Below are 16359 nucleotides of genomic sequence, written 5' to 3'. Positions count from 1 at the left end.
CATTTGAAAGACGTGTAATACATCATTTGGCATGTATGGGTATTGATAGTTCAGTGTAAAACCAGACGCGGAGTGGATGAATTCTTGACGTTTGTCATTCAGTCAATCGTGCAGTATTTTAAGTCATCTAAGGTATAAGACTCGCTTTCCGTTTATCTATTATTGCAACAGCTAAGGCTCAGTTGCACCAACCACATTTAGCAGACTGATCAACGTCACGCAGCAGTCAACTATGAAACTTCCCATACAATAAGATTTAGTGAACGCTTTAACGGTGACAGACGGTTTGGTGCAACCGGCACTAGGTATATCTTATTGGAGTATGACTACACAAGTATGTGTCTCTAACGAGTAAATTTATGGTCGCAAAATTTTATTAAACTGTCTTAACTACTAATACAAACGGCGCATCGTTAATTTTATTATTGATCGATCTATCTTATTTTTAATAATATGAACATGAACGCAAAATATAAACTCATTCACACAGAAAGTATGAAATTTTGAAAATAGGCAAGCTTAAGTACCGGGCCATAGTACCTCAGATCTGTCTGCAATTGCCGTGAATGTTTAATACAGTTTAAATAATTAAAATAGGTAACAGTTGAAACGGTAAATGCATTGTGCAATAAACAATATTTATCTCAGTTCGCATTATCTAGTTCCTACATGTCACGTTTTGGGCGCCGTGCTGCTCAGAGGTGACTCGGTCGAAGACCCGACGGGTCACCTACAACTATTGTACTTATCGATGTTTTTATAAATACTTACATATGTATTATAGCAAACAAGTAGACTGACAAGTGCAGTTGAAAGGTGGAATGACAGTCAAAATGGCACCTTATCGTACGGCGTCCGCTAGCTGGCGCGGGTGCACGGAGCGGGCGCACGCACGCGGGTGCCAGTATAGGTAAAATCCTTTCGTACGCGTCCCCGCCAGTTACGCGTGGCACATATAGCTGGTCAAGCAGATCTTGTCAGTAGAAAAAGGCGGCAAATTTGAAAAATGTAGGCGCGAAGGGATATCTTCCCATAGAAAATTTGCTTGACCAGCTATACTAAGTATTTTTCGTAAAGCAGGCTCGTAATACTCATACGATTTATTCTAATTGTTGATTCGTTACAAACTATAGTTTAAACACAAATGAAGATCATTGTAAACATCGTCCCGACCTTACTCATCACCAGGAACAGGGCTATAACCGCGAAAATCGAAGTTCGCAAATTGCGGGCATCTTTCTCTGTCACTCTAATTACGCCTTCATTGGAGTAAAAGAGAAAGATCCCCGCAATTTGCGAATTTCGGTTTTCGCGGTAGCCCCCCAGGTTTATTTATGTCATCGTTGCAAATCCGAATAAATTGTTTTGTTTTTAAACGTTCCTCAGTCGAAACTCGAAAGTGAGCAGATGTTGTGAATTATTCGGGCAATTTGTGCATTTTAGAGTGCAATTCGGGATTTTTACGGACGCCAACTTGGATTTCGGCCAGAATGCGTCGCGCCTCCGGAAGTATCTCTCTGATCTTCTGGCTTATTTAATAAAGTTGGTGTTCAGATGGTTTCTTTGGCTGATACGGCCAATCATAAAATGATTGAATATTATGATGGTTAACCAAAGTCCCTGATCAAAAGAAAGCATCTAGCGCTAGCTGCTAGATGCTTGTTTCCTTTTAAGGTTCCGTACCTCAAAAGGAAAAAGCGGAACCCTTATAGGATCACTCGTGCGTCTGTCTGTCTGTCCGTCTGTCACAGCCCATTTACTCCAAAAGTACCTACTGGACCAATTAAGTTGAAATTTGGTACACATATGTAAATTCGTGACCCAAAGACGGACATCTTACGTAAACAAACGAATTTTAAACATGGAGGCCACTTTTGGGGAGGAATTAAGAAAATTAAATAAATAATGTTTTTAAACTATATCGTGTGTAATTTCATATGTAAAATGAAAGAGCTCATTTTGTAAATCTCAAATATATATATATTTTTTTGTAATTTAAAAAACAAATTGTTTAGAAGTTATTTAAGAAAATAGCCAAAAAATTACCACCTCCCCCCCCCCCCCTAAATCTCGAAACTACTGGGTTAAAATTTTGAACAAAATATACAAAATTGTTCTTTACCTATAGATGACAGGAAAACCTATTAGAAATATGCAGTCAAGCGTGAGTCGGACTAATTAACTAATTACTTAATAGTTTTTGATCCGACCCCTACGGGTTTTTAAAGGCAATTCACTCGCGTTTCACATATAAAAAATACATTGTTAAAAATTGGGTAATGTACGGAACCCTTGGAACGCGAGTCCGACTCGCACTTGACGGTTTTTTTTAGTAATTATGTTCTGTCTTCAGTATTTATTACGTTGAATTAAATTAAAAGCATTTTTTGGTTATTCATATTATGATCACGTTTATGAATAAATACTGTAGTAAATAAAATACTATGTTATATATATATACAATACAATATATATTTATTTCAGACCAAAATTACAGTCCATATTTGTTAGTTATGTATAGTAATATCTACTTATATCTATTATGTTAGTTTATCCTAGTCATATATGTATATATAATTAATAAGTCTGATGTTATAAGAATTGTCTATTTGCAAGCGCTTAACTCTCATTGTCAACCAAGTGGTCAGATATCCCGTTTTCTTAGAAACGGAATAAAATGAATACCTACTTATGCCATTAGCAATACAGCAAAAAAATAAACTTGGAGTAAACTGTACTTCGAACGGTTCTCAACACGCTTTAATAATGATAATTGATACGTATACGAAAACTTTTCGACGACAAATAAGTAAACCACGTATTTCGTACTTAATAATTTTTAGGTGTACTATTAATTTCACGAAAATCAATACGATATATATGGAATAAATTTAAAAATGAAATATGTAAAGTCGGTCCTATGATAACGCCCTGTGGAACCCGGATCTCCGTCCGCCGTTTCGCATCAACAATGCCTTTGACATAAACATAAAGTATAGATAACTTTTTAAAATGCACAATCGAGTCGTGGAACGCGACGAGCATACGCTTCTGGCATTTTTTTTTTTCATTTTTATTAGGAGCACTGCCCTTGCACAATGTCAAATAGCTTGGCGAAGATGGACGGCGGGTGATTCTTTCCAATTCCAATTCTTTTGTACAGAGTGTCTGTAAGGGGATCAAATAGTTAAACTATACCCTGGAAAGCTTTGTCGGTAGAAAAAGGCGCAAATATCAAATGTTTTTTTGGCCCCCCTTCTACATTTTTTTTTAATTTGCCGCCTTTTTCTACTGACTGCCAAACTATCAAATAATAGTGTCGCTAAAATTATTGGTGGATAAATTGGATAGAAGATTGGGGAGTATTTACTTCTTCGATATTTTATTTACAACTAGGATTGGAGCGTATGTACTTATAATTAAAAAATGTTATTTATTGAATGATATCGTAAAAAAACATTTTTCCATCTGTCTAATCCTATCTGAAATGGAATAAAGGCAGGAAAACCTAAGCCTCTAAACACGTAGATACACCCAACGTGTTTTTGCCAACGATTCCGCGTCGTATTATCGTAAGGAAGTACTCGATTTGACCCTCAAACCTGTTTGGAAGTCAAAACCCATCTTTTATTTGGATACAAACTTACCAGTCAGACCGAGCTAACTCTGCAAAGATGCAATGACAGGGGAAGTAAACCTAAAAGTCAAATTAGTATGAAAATATGACGTTTATGACCACTAACACATTTTGTCACGTCAAAGTCGGAGCGGTTAGCTTAGACAGACTCCAGCTACAATATCCAGAACTAGTGTAAAAGTGTGGAACCGTGAAAATAAGTTTTACTGTAGGTAATCTTATTAAATACATGGACGCCCGTAAACGTTAGTTTATTCTAAGTTCTCAATGCCAATACCTAAACTAAAATTTAGCACGCCAGTAACTACCGTGACAATCCAATGTTATACTCATAGTACAATCAAGCTATACTCTGTATCTTTAGGTATTTAAATAAAGGTAAACAAAATCTAACAACTGGTCCTTAAGCCAGTTGAGGGTAGATGAAAACATTACACGATCAAATAATGTAGGTTAAAGTCAGGTCGTTCAGTGACTGATCCAGACGGTTTTGTAATTGGTCGGTTAACCAATAAAATGTTATAACTACCCGAAAATCTACAAATTGCTTGTGTACTTTTATTTAAATACCTAAAGATACAGACTATGAGGCTGATGATGGCTGCCGAAGGTTAAGCAACTCTTTGGTGAAATGTCAAACTTTTCGAATCTGATGGAGTCGGACCAGGCTAACTCTTCATGGCATTTGCATATATATATTATAGATTAATGTGAAATTACTAAAAAACGACGTTTAAGTATTGCCACTCCCTCACTTTGTTCTATTTAATCGGTGCAAAGTTAGGTCTGTATGAGTAATAGATAAGAAAAAGTACAGTGGGCCAAATAGTTGTTAGTAAACTGTAATTTAAAAAACATCATGCCTAAGAGGTCTAAATAAGTAAACTAAATAGTTAAATACTTGCTTGGTTGACGTCATCCCGATAACATTTATGAATGAACAGAAATAACAATTAAATACATAATTTTATGTGCTTATTCATTGTTAGAGCTAAAATACCCAATACTGTTTATATACACATCTTACGATTCAAATATAATGAGTTTCCGACTTATTTACCACAACACATTGTTTATTTATGTCATTGACAGGGAAATACCATGAAGTTATTATTTGTCTTATTCTTGTTACTCAAGTAGGTATAGTTTTTAAAATAAAGGTTTATTAAATGGTTCCTATTCCAATTAGAACTTACATAATTTCAATTTAGATTATCAAAAAAGTTAAAATAAAAAGCTATAATTTAGCAAAATGTCAAAACATCTTAATAAAGAAGCATCGTCTCACGTACGAATATACACGGCGCGATTCGGGAAATGAATTAGTGATTCACTAGATATGAAATAGTAAAGATATGTGACGTTCCACGGCATAAGGTACCATTGCCCCGGCTGAATATTGGAGCGGCGTTAATAATATCGTAAGCGCCAGCCGCCATAAGGTACCTTTTGCCGTGGAACGTCACATATCTTTACTATTTCATATCTAGTGAATCTCTAATTTATTTCCCGAATCGCACCGACAGAGCCTTGCAATGTTTTAACTGTGTACGCGACAATGGCGCTCTCCAGTGGCAATTGGGACTCAATAGTTACTTGATAGTTAACACGTTAAATAGTATGAAATTTAGCATACGAGAGTTCCCATCGTTGTTCACATAAGCGTTTTCCTCATATCTTTCCGAGCATTTCGCTAGGCCAGAGAGACGGTGGAGCGTGAACACGGGCCTAACACACGAAATTGGTGTTGCGCGTTTCGTAACCAGTGCGCAACACGACCTTCCACGGCAGACCAAACCTGTCCGCGTGTGTGGACACCACAATGGTTTCATAAAGCGGATTTTTACCACGCCACGGTGAGGCCTACTCGGTAAGTCTTACGACGTGAAACAGCGTTGTGTTCGACGCACTTTCGTTATAATAAGTTTGTCAGAAAGTTTTGATTTTACACAAAATAGTGATCATTTGGGTTTCTCGCCATTCTTACTGGATTATTTGAAATGGTCAGATCAGTCTTATAACAAATTGTGGCGAGTTTTGTATTTTAAATTATTTAAGTATATCATATTGCTTCTACATTCGTTAGAAGAAGGCTAAATTAAAATAACAGTGAATCATTCAAATTCAAAGCTAAATTTAATAAATTATCTCAAATTGCATACGCATAATTTTGACGCACTGACTGATTTATAAATTCACGCGTATCGAAATTCAGGCCAATAACAACAGTATTTTCATTAGATTCATTTGTAGTTACGTAAACCGACGAATGTCAATCCGAGGAGCGCGAATAGCGTCGCTATTAATACCCGATGCTAGCTGCACTGCCCTTGAATACGTGCGATCACCTCTGCGCGATCCTAAGCTAGAGGCGCGAGCGCACGGCCGCCCCTTGGAGGATTTTACCCATTGCCCTAATCTCTATGCTTGCGATTTTCCGCTTAGTTATATTAAGGTTAGCTGGGTTTCTTGAAGGGGTAAGATCTCTTTTTTACCAATATTTTTTCAAGAGTTATACTACTGCTATGATGCATTGGAGTAAGATCGAAAAGGGTTAATTTTGAAAGTGGCAAGGAAAAGCTCTTTTTTACACAGTGTTTCTAAAGTAAGTAGTGAACAGTGGGATATATAAATGGGAGAAAAACCCAAGTAAAAGGTTAGAATAATACGGGCGGTAGCCTTTATTACTACTACCCACATAAAATCGTCTTTACCAGCGAATAAAGTATATGATTTATTTCATGAATTCAGAATCTTTAATATCGTATACTTGTTCAATTATATAACCCTCTGCTTTTTAAACTACTTCTTCCCGAAGTTAAAAAAATATATGAAACCTGAAGATATTTTTATTGTCAAACAAATATAATTGAAACTAAAATCATTATCGCTTGCGACACCTATTTTATTTAAAAACATGTTCACTCACTCCATCTATATTTCCATAGTTGCGAAATCTCCCGAAACTCAAAGTGACAAATCCCTACACGACCTGTAAACACTCAAAGTTCGACCTTAATTCTACTGCAGTAAAGTGCATCTCGCTTGCACCGCGTTGATGTAACATTTCAATAGCGGCTTGACCATGTACGGTGCCTCCATCTGCCGTGAGTTGCGCGATCGTTGCGACCTAGATGCGCCGCTTGCGCTGCCAAAAGCGCCGCTAGATCCAAAATGGCTGATGCGTCGAGAAAAATGAGGGATGTATAACGTTCTTCTATATTTGTGCTGCGGCCAACTCGGATACGATTCCTTTAAATAATTGTGTTAGGGGTTCGGCCCTTTCTTCAGGTCACGATCAGACTTAATATATGACGTAATATCAGTCAGTCATTTTTTAAATAATTGGCGAAACGGGAAGGTGAAAAACGGAGTGGCTTTTGATGCAATCCCACATAGCGAAAACAGAAGCTTCCCGTTCTTTAGTAAAATCAGACATATTCTCGAAACGACTGACATGGTATAACATAACACAGTAGGAACCCTATTGCTAAATACAGGTGAAAAATAAGGCTAATAAGCCCTCTTAATCTTGGCCAAGCACGGCGTAGTCGGATCTGACACATTTTACTTTCAAGGGACTGTTTAAAGTTTCTCCAATGATTCACGAGATTTTATCCATGAAGACATGCTAGTTGACATACCGGCTGTTCGCTTCACAAAACCCCAGCACGATCCGTAACCTAGCCGACCTTAGAACGGATTGGACAAACAACTACTGTAATGTCGCAACCGTAGCATCCGACTGCGAGTTGAACGGTCGGCCTTGCGACCACGCAATACTGACACGCTATTCTCTAACCATAGACTATTGTGGATTTAATTCATTGTATAGAATACGGTACTTGCTATTGGCCAAGTCTGAAGCTCTGAAGCAACTAATGGCTCTAAAATACTCTAAACTGCTGAAGGTTTCGTGAGCTCTATCTTGGACAATATCTGACATCTGTCACTAGGTAATGTGCCCCATAGCTGTGTAATGTGCCCCGTAACTGTAGAAAACCTAAATACATCAGCATTCCTTCCTTTGAATTCCAGCATTTGAAGACTATGGGCATCTTGTACCATCCAGCATCCAGCATATCTAATGACTGGTTTACTAACTACATAAATAAATATCGTAAAATCCGATTTATGCACATTTTCTATCTCTCTCTGCTATAATTACTTACTCTTAGCAATAAATATCTTACCAAGAAATTCAATTGTATGGTACTTTAGGTATAGGTACAGTCACCTGCAATATATGTTACACAAAGAAGGCCGCAAAAATATCTGCCACGATCATATTTGTAGAGCTATAAGAGCGCGTCACATATTTTTGCGGCCTTCGAATAGTAACATATTATTGCAGGTGACTGTACAGGCGTGGTAACATATATGCGAATGACAATAATATGTACAAACTGTAGGTACTCAGTGATGACTTATTTCTTTGTCATTTTACTTAATTTCACTTTATAGTTTATCTGTTTCAATTCAAAAGGTAATCAGTATTTTTGTTACGCGTGATGATGAAAAAACTTCTCTTTGAAATAAATTTATTTATATAGTCTATCCAGCCAGGGATGTCCCGAAAAAGGCGGCAAATGAAAAAATGCAATGGCAGGTAGATCATCCGTACATTATTTTTAATTTTGCATCTTTTTGAGTACATATTAGCAAAGCAGACCAGACTTTGTTTATTATTATTTTTGACAACTTTCGTAACTTTATACAAAAGCTAACACGTTTTAGAACCGTATCGAGTAAAAAACCAGTGAGATAAAAGCTTAATTTTCGTAATGTTGAAATTGTAAAATTGTCGTCACACCATAGATTATACGAACAAGTGTAAATTAGCGTGCTCAGGAAGGGATGTGTTTGTGGATAGGAAACCACGCCTCAGTCCGTGCAGAATGCATTTATGATGTCTCCGCTTAGCACTTATATTACAGATGTTTGTCCTGTCATTCCTATGACATAACCGCCATCATATCGTTGAAGTTGTAAATAAAAAGATTTAAGTATTTTTTGCCACAAAACCAACGTAACTTATTTATCTCAAATTAAAGTAAAGCCTGACCAGTTACATATATACACATGATCATTGTCAAGAGGGCGCTGTTATTCTCATGTATAGGGTGATAATTCAGTATAGTATAAAAAAATTAGTGACTGTGAAATTCCGCAACATGGCGCGTGATCTCACATTCCTAGTCAAGCTTTATTTTTATTGAGTAATATACTCATTATGAAAAATCTCACATGACATATAGAGAGCCAAATCTCGCAAGATCTCAGGGTGGGGGTCGAAAATGGACGCCCCCACTGTAATAGGTCGATATGTTTCCAAGAGAGGACGATTAACGCTTATAGTCCTCAGTGGCCTGTTTTCTTTGAATTGGAAAATTGAAATATAGTCCGTTGTGGGGCTGAATATAAATAACAAGTGGCGACCTAACACTGACCCCCTTAGGCCCGCGGGGTCTACCAGGATATATTTAGCGGCTTTGACGCTCCAACACACTTAGGGATGGGATGTGTACCGGTTTAAACGGTACATTAAGGACTATAGATGACAGAAAACCATTACTTACCCTTTTTACTAGTGATGTACCGACTATTGATTTGGCCGACTAGCCGACTAGCCGACTAATCGGCGCTCGAATGGCCGATTAGTCGCCCGACTAGTCGGCTAGTCGGCCAGATCATTAGTTTCGTAAAAGTTCAGGTGAAAAAAATAGTTTTGCTCCTTTGGTTGCGCTATTAATCATAATTTAGCTTGGCTAAAAGGTGTTCTCTACAGGTTCAAAGACCTATCATAAGAATCCTCGTTCAATTTCTGTCTTTAGTTCTTTTATTTTGCGATCCTGAGCAGACCGTCAGTACAGCTTGTAGGAGGTATTTCCAAGGCTCTATTTCCCGTACGTAGTCGCCAGTTAAGAACCTAATATCCCCTGTGGTCAGCGTCTTTACGAGCAACGTGCCCTGACTAAGTCTCTAAATTTTGCAATAACATTAAAGGATGACTCACGTTGTCCGGGCCGTGTCCGGCGCGGAGCTTCCGGTGCATCGTTTTCTGTGGTCTATGACATGACAGGCGATCACGTGATGCTCGTGATCGCCTGTCATGTCATAGAAAAGTAAGCTCCGCCAGCTCCGACCCGGGAACGGCCCTGTCTAACGTGATTCATCCTTAATAGTTCCTCATGGCTCCACCATTAAAAAAAACCGGGCAAGTGCGAGTCGGACTCGCACACGAAAGGTTCCGTACCATTATCTATAAAAACGGTCACCCATCCAAGTACTGACCCCGCCCGACGTTGCTTAACTTTGGTCAAAAATCACGTTTGTTGTATGGGAGCCCCACTTAAATCTTTATTTTATTCTAATTTAGTATTTGTTGTTATAGCGGCAACAGGAATACATCATCTGTGAAAATTTCAGCTGTCTAGCTATCAAAGATCACGAGATACAGCCTGGTGACAGACGGACAGACGGACGGACGGACGGACGGACGGAGGGACGGACAGCGGAGTCTTAGTAATAGGGTCCCGTTTTACCCTTTGGGTACGGAACCCTAAAAACAAAACTGAATAATAATTAAAAAAAAACTATAGAACTTGCATATGAAGTTACACGAGAATCAGTTGAGATCGACCTGTAGAGGAAAACACCAGCCCACCAACATAATTATGATAACGATCAAGCGGTCAATTATATGAACAAAAGTTTTCGTATGCTCCCTGAATAGGTATTTTAGTAAAATAAACATAACATATGGTAAATATTGACTGTTAATTTCTTTTTTTTCTGTTTTTCTATCAGTGATAAAGTGCCGACTAATCGGCCATTTTTGCCGACTAATCGCCGACTACAAATGTGGCCGGATAGTCGGCTTTCCCGACTAGTCGGTACATCCCTAATTTTTACTAATTATTGTGAAATTTCATATACTCGTAAAATATACAGTACCCAGTAAAATACACCTGGATTAAACGATTGCGACATTTTTTCTGTCAGACCATTTCACATACACTTAAAACATTGTATAATTAGGTATGGTTATTCACTATACGACCAGACTTTAATTTTATCAAAAATATTTCATAACTTTAATATAGTATAGAGTCAGACCAAGATAAGTCTGCAACGATTTTGATAGCACACGCAGTGCAAGTGTTATTTTAAACGTCAAACTTCTATGAAATTATGGCGTGTAATTAACACTTTTCCTCGAAATTAAACTTTCGCGACACACATTTTAAACTGTTTAGACGACAATGGTTTCACTCACTTGTTTGGGCCCCGACGGATCCGAAACATGTCGCCAATAGCGACTAAAAATTCAAGTGAGTGAAACCGTTGTCGTCTAAACAGTTTAAGACTTTCCCTGTGTGTGCTATTAAAATCATTGAAGACTTACTTCGGTCTAACTCTACATAAACTGAAATCTTATACAAATTTCACTACAAAATAGTTGATACACCGCGGGCAAATACCACAGAAGCAAATATCTCCACCCCAAAAAAACCCTTGCTGTCTCCGCCCCAAAAATCCGGTACACATTCGCAACCCTAGCAGGCATTGTAGCGTGCAGGAGCATGGTCCACAAGCGGAAGGGAGGCTTCCGGACAACTGGTCCGCGCTGGCACGCCTCAGGGTCGAAGGTTATAACTTACGTAACCTGTATAACTTGCCACTTTTTATACTATGTACAACTCAGCCATCCTGATTTCAAGAGGTCCTCGTGTGACATTCAACTTTAGTGTCATAAGGAAAGCTCTAGAGTTCTTCTGTATCTTCACATTCTAGACTATAAGCCCCTAGATATAAGGAGTAAAATCGGCTGTAAATTAAATAAAAAAAACCTGAAAAGTAAACAGTACAAGTATCTTTGAGCTTCTGCTATAGTTGCAGCATTATTGACGTAACCTCCCGAGCCGTGGGAAACTAGAGCATTTAAATATAGTTTACGTTTCGAAATATTTATAATAGAAGTTATTCGAGAGCGCCACCTGGGTTGGATAGTGAAATTAGTGTCCCAGTAATCTCGTATCATCGATATTCAATTCTATACTGAAAAGGAATTGATAATAGTGTAAACTTGCCCTAAATCGTAGACGGGAAATAATTTTTAGCTTGTAAGATTTTTACTACTGTATGTATGTTAGTTTGTAAGGTATGTATCTATGGGCATTAGTTGCCTGATAACAAATTATATTTAATTTTAATTTTTTTAATTTTAATTACAGCCAGCCATTATTATAGTTCAATATTATACAACTCCACTCATGTATTAGGTACTTTTGATGAAAAATAACAAACATGTTTATTATTACATTTTGTAACTATATTTAATTTTTGCGAATTTATGCGGCACAGACAGAAAACAAACAAATAACGATGCGCAGTGGCTAGCAATTCTGTTTTTAAAGTAAACAGTTTACTATACCGTCCGCTAGATGCCGGTTGTAGGGACCTCGTGCTCGATAGTGTTGCCCAATCACCCTTGACTCGGTCAATCAGTCCGTAACGGCGTTTTTCGATCGTTTAACTACATGTTTTTATCGATAGATGTCGCTGGTATCTTCGAATTCGGATACATAATTACATATATCGTTTATATTTATATTATTTATATATTGAACATATTCACATTTATAAAGGACTATATTTTTTGTACTGTTTTTATTATTAATTAGATTGTGTGTGTGTGTGTGTGTATCATAAAGAAATTTTAGTTATGTTTGAGTTATTTTACTTATATTAAACATAATTTTAATCACTTTCGACGCATCAATGCTCGCATGCTCGTCGGTGTACGCATTTGATTACTTCATGTTTTTTTATTCATAACAGCAAGGATCTGAAACTAAACAGAGCGCTTATTTGTTTTTATTAGAATTATGAGAATTAACATTCGAATACTAATAAGTATCTCTAACGCGAAGTTTAAAACTTTCGAGTTTCGAAACTTACCTACTAAAGTTAGGTAGGTATACAGTGCCAAAGCTAGGCCATAGCTAGGCAAAGTAAATAGAGTACCTAGTAGATTTCAGTTTGTCGAATAGTGCAGAATCTTGAAGCTAAGCTTTGCCAAAAGCTTTGTTTGCAAACAGATCTTGAATGACCAGCTAATTCACGAATATTCTCATTATTCACACATTTAAAAAACCTGTACTTTTTAGAGAATGTTGCTTATTTATTTCTACTATAGTTGATTTTCCTGTCTAATACATTCTCGGACCTTAGTCGATATCCCATAAAAAAAGATCAAACGCCGAAACCCGTTTTCCTAGTTGCGTGCTTCGCGCATATTTTTGCTTTCCGTTTATCTCTACTATCGATTTCCTGTAACGTTTCCTTCGGCCTGAATACATGGCAAAGTCCAGCACGAACGTGATTTTAAATAATTCTATAAACAAGGTCGGCCATCTTGAATTTCAGCTTCTAGGTTTTGGCCTTAGGTAAATACGCAGCGTAAAGTTTAACCGCCTAAAAACTCCTCTGCTGCCTAAGTATACAAGGCGGTTTAGTTTAAGAAATTATTTAGTCTAAACTAAATATGACTGATATATGACGACCATCTTTCAAATACTTAAATGGACAATGGCATTAATGTCCAATGATTTTTGTATGTCAGTTTATTACAAATATGAAGTTCCCATTAATTTTGATCAAACAGAATGTTTATTACTGTATCGCATGATTCGCATGTCATTTTTATGCCAATAGCAATGCGTTCAATAATTGCATAGAGCCGTAAAAATGGACACTTTGTAGCTTAATATCGGTAATTAACTAAATTATTAAATATTTGGCCAATATTACCGTGACTCATCAATTTTCGACTGTCGAAAACACGCAGTGATATTTTGTATTTTTATGAAAACGGTTTAACCCGTTTCGAAATGGCCGGGAAAAAGAATTTGCATATTAATTGTTCGTTATTTTCAATAATTATTAACCGAGCGGAATTGACGTAAAGGATTTTAGTCGCGGCGATCGAAAGGACGTATAAGGTTTATATGTGTGTGTATATTTTATGTCATTTTTCTTTCGCATCGAATAATTGCAGTTGTATTTTCCTCGCAATACTAACAATATGGGTAAAGAACCTGCAAAGTCGTGTCCTACATTTGCATTTGAAAAGGTATCTTGAAAAAATGACGTCTTTGCTTGTAATATATTGCGCCCTCTGTGCAAATAAAATGTTATGATACATCGGTTCTAGACGTTCAAGAATGTAGGTGTCCAAAAACTGTTTAAAATTCCCTATCTATAGGTACTGTCAGTAATTTTTAGATTTAATTGATAAAAATTGTAATCAGAATTGAAGTTGACTTTCCTGTAGGTATTGAAACAATAAATGTTAGTTTTCCGCAAACCTACGCGCTTTTAAATCGCAAAAGACGTCTGATTGATCAAACATGGCGTCTTGGGAAGTGCAGGAATTCGCGGCGGCAGAGGGAGGGCGGCGAGGGTGCGCGGGGGGGGGGGGGTGACCTTCGCGCTTGATGCAATGTCGCAGTGTCATTGACCACGGCGAGGCGCAAGCAGCCCCGCGCGCTGTCTATCGCCCCTCCGCCCGCTCCGTATGCAATTACGTACAAATTCGTATATTAGAGTAGAGGTGACGTCTGCCATTCGACTCAAAACCGAAAACAATTGAAAAGATGTACACGTTTTAATTGTGTTAGAGCATTGTATTTTCAAATTCACAAGTCTTGTGTGTTATTTTGAACACTTTTAAATTCAAATTAGGCGGTGCCTAGTTAAACGTCGATTTGGACGTAACGCGATATAGGTTAGGTTAGGTTAGTTCTCGTCCCGATAAGCCCAGCCAATTTTCATGTTGCAACATGTTATCTCGAATATTTACACAAATTTACAAAGTAGGCAGTTAAATATCATTGCGCCAACCGATATGACTTTTTGCCAAAAACACATCAATAGGAATTTTCCTTTCAAATAATAATATGTTATATCGACAATGAAGTCTTAAATTTCCAGTAGAGGTATATCTTTGCCAGAATTACCTATCCATATGAGGCTGTATCAATAAATACTTTTTCAGCCTTTTGCGTAGCTATTTGTCAGTTTTCTTAGTCTTATGCTTCAAAACACCTACATTTTGCGCCAGTAATGTATATATGTACCTATTTATTAAATATTGCACACAGAAACTGTAATCGATAGAGTTATTTTGTAAGTTGCGAGTGTTTACGTAAAACGGGGTATTCGAACTCGGATCACCTTCATCGTCCGAAACGCGGGTCGCGGTTACGATTAAAATGGTCGATATGTGGTGCCTTGACAAACACTGGGAAGTCAATAGTACGGAGATTAACGAAATAACATCATATCTTCTACTCGCAACTCGGTGCGAGCAGTTTAAGAATTGAAAAACGCCTCAGCCACAATAAAATCCTTTTGGCAAAAAGGACTTGTACCCAAACTGTTACTTAGATTTAAAAAACTTGTCATGCTAGACTTGTATACAGGCAAGCAACTTTATGAGTAGAAAAAGGCGCGAAATTCAAATCGCGCCTACATAGGTATTCAAAATTTCGCGTTCCTTTTTCTACTTACAAAGCTGGCTTCTTAGAGTAAAATTAATACTATATAGGTACATAATATCGCTATTGTTAAACACATTGAATACTTATCATATTAATAACATCATAATAAATAAAACAATAATAGCTCATTACTTTTAAGTACTTTAAACATATTTATTTATCCTGTAATATCTGTTCCTAACTTGGCGACATCCATTTTGTCATAACTTTTTATAAACCGGAGTCCAGAGTCAAGACTACGGCAGGTGATCATTCAGCCAAGCTCGTCTGACAAAGTGTAAAATGTTCATGTATTATATGTACTGTAAAATGATCAATTGCCATTTCATGTTCTGTGTACTCATAAAACTAGATATAAAAATATATGTTAGTGATTGTTTAGTGTTACGAATTAACCAGCACTATTTCGTATTTAGAGTATCGTAGAAATATAACGATTATTGCACGTTGTCAACTTGTCATTATCGTGAAACGTGAGAAAGTTAAAAGTAAGGAACTTGACCGCTACTGTACCTTGCGACATTTTTAACTGATAACCCCGGGGCTATCATACATAATATTTTTGTGTGATAGTGCAAATAAACGGCCGGATGCAGTTTATCAGAGTCTCTTTATTTAGGCGGAGTGGTTGTGCGAGGTCAGGATCGTGAGCGAAACTTGGCCCAGAATAATCCAAATACGCCTTGTTTTTAACCTTTACGCCAAGATACACATGGAACACAATAGTCGAGAAAAAAACGTAAATGCACACAGTTATCATCGTTTCGGGAATGACTGATACTGTTCGGTAAACTTCAGAAGTTAGTTCAAATTCTAGAAGTTTTGTGAGGTTTGCTTTATTATTTAAGATCTTTAAATGCATCGAAAATACTTCGAATGTTGACTCAAACTTGACATAATACAGGAACGCGTTATTACACATACACAACCCATTCAGTAATTCGTTTCGACAAATTATATAGTTTGTACAGCCGCAAATTAATTTTGCGATCGCCATTTTATAGAATTGTCACGGACACGGACGCGGAACATGCTGTGCACACAGAAGTGTTCTTTATTTGCGTAAAATTTATATTAGGTGAGTTTACCAGTAAGTTGGCGCAAAAATACTTCCTAGGTTAGTAAAGACACAATTTGAAACAACCACTTAAACGT

The 16359-nt window shown here is 37.2% G+C and overlaps 1 protein-coding gene across 4 annotated transcripts in view; it reads left to right on the top strand.

Moving 5' to 3' along the window:
• Window positions 1-16359, top strand: part of LOC134804354 (ecdysone-induced protein 74EF) — a 309467-nt gene that overhangs the window by 281978 nt on the left and 11130 nt on the right. The window lies entirely within an intron of this gene.

This window comes from Cydia splendana, chromosome Z, assembly GCF_910591565.1.
Source record: "Cydia splendana chromosome Z, ilCydSple1.2, whole genome shotgun sequence".
NCBI lineage: Eukaryota > Metazoa > Arthropoda > Insecta > Lepidoptera > Tortricidae > Cydia > Cydia splendana.
This window is presented reverse-complemented; position numbering and strand designations above follow the sequence as displayed.